The sequence below is a fragment of the Rhinoderma darwinii genome, unplaced genomic scaffold (genome assembly GCF_050947455.1).
Source record: "Rhinoderma darwinii isolate aRhiDar2 unplaced genomic scaffold, aRhiDar2.hap1 Scaffold_560, whole genome shotgun sequence".
Taxonomy (NCBI): Eukaryota; Metazoa; Chordata; class Amphibia; order Anura; family Rhinodermatidae; genus Rhinoderma; species Rhinoderma darwinii.
In genome coordinates this window covers 272291-276786 of record NW_027464112.1, presented here as the reverse complement: position 1 = coordinate 276786, position 4496 = coordinate 272291, and positions in this window count along the sequence as shown.

The window sequence follows — 4496 nt, the reverse complement described above, 5'->3', positions numbered from 1 at the left end:
AGGCAAGTTAAAGTGTATGTTCACAAATGCCAGAAGTCTAGCAAGCAAAATGGGGGAGCTGGAGGCCTTGATACTGGAAGAAGATATAGATATAGTTGGTGTTGCTGAAACATGGCTGGACTCTTCACATGACTGGGCTGTAAATCTGCAGGGTTTTTAAGGGGGGACATGATTAACTTATATAAATATATTAATGGCACATACAAAAAATATGGTGAAATCCTGTTCCTTGTAAAACCCCCTCAAAAAACAAGGGGGCACTCCCTCCGTCTGGAGAAAAAAAGGTTCAAGCTGCAGAGGCGACAAGGCTTCTTTACAGTCAGAACGGTGAATTTATGGAATAGTCTACCGCAGGAGCCGTCACAGCAGGGACAGTAGATGGCTTTAAAAAAGGGTTAGATAATTTCCTAGAACAAAAAAATATTAGCTCCTAAGTGTAGAAATTTTTCCTTCCCTTTTCCCTTCCCTTGGTTGAACTTGATGGACATGTGTCTTTTTTCAGCCATACAAACTATGTAACTATGTAACTATGTAAGACCAGTATAAGACCAGTATAAGACGAGAATAAGACGAGAATAAGACGAGTATAAGACGAGTATAAGACGAGTATAAGACGAGCATAAGACGAGCATAAGAAGAGAATAAGACGAGTATAAGAATGGAATAAGACGAGTATAAGACGAGCATAAGAAGAGCATAATACGAGGATAAGACAAGCATAAGACGAGAATAAGACGAGTACAAGACGAGCATAAGACGAGCATAAGACGAGTATAAGACGAGAATAAGATGATGGGAGATTTTCAAATCTACTTTGAGTTATTATAGTGCAAAATTTATTCCTACAGGTAACAAGTATAAACGACTAAAATTAAACCCCACATGGCTTACACCTTCTGTGAAAGGGGCAATACACGACAAAAAAAGGGCATTTAAAAAATACAAATCTGAGGGTACAGCTGTAGCCTTTGTAAAATATAAAGAGCTTAATAAAATCTGTAAAAATGTAATAAAATTAGCAAAAATACAAAATGAAAGGCAGGTGGCCAAGGACAGTAAAACAAATCCCAAAAAATTCTTCAAGCATATAAATGCTAAAAAGCCAAGGTCTGAACATGTAGGACCCCTAGATAATGGTAATGGGGAGTTGATCACAGGGGATCAAGAGAAGGCAGAGTTACTAAATGGGTTCTTTAGCTCTGTATATACAACAGAAGAAGGAGCAGCTGATGTAGCCGGTGCCAGTGCTGTTAATATATCAGTTGATATACTGAATTGGATGAATGTAGAGATGGTCCAAGCTAAATTAAATAAAATAAATGTGCACAAGGCCCCGGGACCAGATGGGTTACACCCTAGAGTTCTTAAAGAGCTTAGTCCAGTTATTTCTGTCCCCCTTTTCATAATATTCAGAGAATCTCTAGTGACTGGTATAGTGCCAAGGGACTGGCGCAGGGCAAATGTGGTGCCTATTTTCAAAAAGGGCTCTAGGTCTTCCCCGGGTAATTATAGACCAGTAAGCTTAACATCCATCGTGGGGAAAATGTTTGAGGGGCTATTGAGGGACTATATACAGGATTATGTGACAATAAATAGCATTATAAGTGACAGCCAGCACGGTTTTACTAAGGACAGAAGTTGTCAAACCAACCTAATCTGTTTTTATGAAGAGGTGAGCAGAAGTCTAGACAGAGGGGCCGCTGTGGATTTAGTGTTTTTGGACTTTGCAAAGGCATTTGACACTGTCCCCCATAGACGCCTAATGGGTAAATTAAGGACTATAGGTTTAGAAAATATAGTTTGTAATTGGATTGAGAATTGGCTCAAGGACCGTATCCAGAGAGTTGTGGTCAATGATTCCTACTCTGAATGGTCACCGGTTATAAGTGGTGTACCCCATGGTTCAGTGCTGGGACCACTATTATTCAACTTATTTATTAATGATATAGAGGATGGGATTAATAGCACTATTTCTATTTTTGCAGATGACACCAAGCTATGTAATATAGTTCAGACTATGGAAGATGTTTGTGAATTGCAGGCAGATTTAAACAAACTAAGTGTTTGGGCGTCCACTTGGCAGATGAAGTTTAATGTAGATAAATGTAAAGTTATGCATCTGGGTACCAACAACCTGCATGCATCATATGTCCTAGGGGGAGCTACACTGGCGGATTCACTTGTTGAGAAGGATCTGGGTGTACTTGTAAATCATAAACTCAATAACAGCATGCAGTGTCAATCAGCTGCTTCAAAGGCCAGCAGGATATTGTCGTGTATTAAAAGAGGCATGGACTCGCGGGACAGGGATGTAATATTACCACTTTACAAAGCATTAGTGAGGCCTCATCTAGAATATGCAGTCCAGTTCTGGGCTCCAGTTCATAGAAAGGATGCCCTGGAGTTGGAAAAAATACAAAGAAGAGCAACGAAGCTAATTAGGGGCATGGAGAATTTAAGTTATGAGGAAAGATTGAAAGAATTAAACCTATTTAGCCTTGAAAAAAGACGACTAAGGGGGGACATGATTAACTTATATAAATATATTAATGGCACATACAAAAAATATGGTGAAATCCTGTTCCTTGTAAAACCCCCTCAAAAAACAAGGGGGCACTCCCTCCGTCTGGAGAAAAAAAGGTTCAAGCTGCAGAGGCGACAAGGCTTCTTTACAGTCAGAACGGTGAATTTATGGAATAGTCTACCGCAGGAGCCGTCACAGCAGGGACAGTAGATGGCTTTAAAAAAGGGTTAGATAATTTCCTAGAACAAAAAAATATTAGCTCCTAAGTGTAGAAATTTTTCCTTCCCTTTTCCCTTCCCTTGGTTGAACTTGATGGACATGTGTCTTTTTTCAGCCATACAAACTATGTAACTATGTAACTATGTAAGACCAGTATAAGACCAGTATAAGACGAGAATAAGACGAGAATAAGACGAGTATAAGACGAGTATAAGACGAGTATAAGACGAGCATAAGACGAGCATAAGAAGAGAATAAGACGAGTATAAGAATGGAATAAGACGAGTATAAGACGAGCATAAGAAGAGCATAATACGAGGATAAGACAAGCATAAGACGAGAATAAGACGAGTACAAGACGAGCATAAGACGAGCATAAGACGAGTATAAGACGAGAATAAGACGAGTATAAAACGAGTATAAGACGAGAATAAGGCGAGTATAAGACGAGAAAAAGACGAGTATAAGATGAGAATAGGACGAGTATAAGACGAGAATAAGACCAGAATAAATCGAGTATAAGACGAGAAAAAGACGTGAATAAGACGAGTATGAGACGAGAATAAACGAGAATAAGACGAGTATAAGAGGAGTATAAGTCGAGTATAAAACGAGCATAAGACGAGCATAAGACGAGCATAAGACGAGTATAAGACGAGTATAAGACGAGAATAAGACGAGTATAAGATGAGAATAGGACGAGTATAAAACTAGTATAAGACGAGAATAAGACCAGTATAAGACGAGCATAAGACGAGAATAAAACGAGTATAAGACGAGAAAAAGACGTGAATAAGACGAAAATAAGATGAGCATAAGACGAGCATAAGACGAGAATAAGACGAGAACAAGGCGAGAATAAGACGGGCATAAGACGAGCATAAGACGGGCATAAGACGAGCATAAGATGAGAATAAGACGAGAATAAGACGAGAATAAGACGAGCATAAGACGAGCATAAGACGAAAATAAGACGAGTATAAGACAAGAATAAAGCGAGCATAGGACGAGCATAAGACGAGCATAAGACGAGAATAAGACGAGTATAAGTCGAGTATAAGAAGAGAATAAGACGAGTATAAGAAGAGAATATTTAGAGTATAAGACGAGCATAATACGAGGATAAGACGAGCATAAGACGAGAATAAGACGAGCATAAGACGAGCATAAGACGAGTATAAGACGAGAATAAGACGAGTATATGTCGAGTACAAGACGAGAATAAGACGAGTATAAGACGAGAAGAGGACTAGAATAAGGCCAGCATAAGACCAGTATAAGACGAGAATAAGACGAGTATAAGACGAGAATTGGACGAGTATAAGACGAGCATAAGACGAGAATAAGTCGAGTATAAGACGAGAAAAAGATGTGAATAAGACATGTATGAGACGAGAATAAACGAGAATAAGACGAGTATGAGGCGAGAATAGGACGAGTATAAGAGGAGTATAAGTCGAGTATAAAACGAGCATAAGACGAGCATAAGACGAGTATAAGATGAGTATAAGATGAGAATAGGACGAGTATAAAACGAGTATAAGACGAGAATAAATCGAGTATAAAACGAGTATAAGACGAGAATAAGGCGAGTATAAGACGAGAAAAAGACGAGTATAAGATGAGAATAGGACGAGTATAAGACGAGAATAAGACCAGAATAAATCGAGTATAAGACGAGAAAAAGACGTGAATAAGACGAGTATGAGACGAGAATAAACGAGAATAAGACGAGTATAAGAGGAGTATAAGT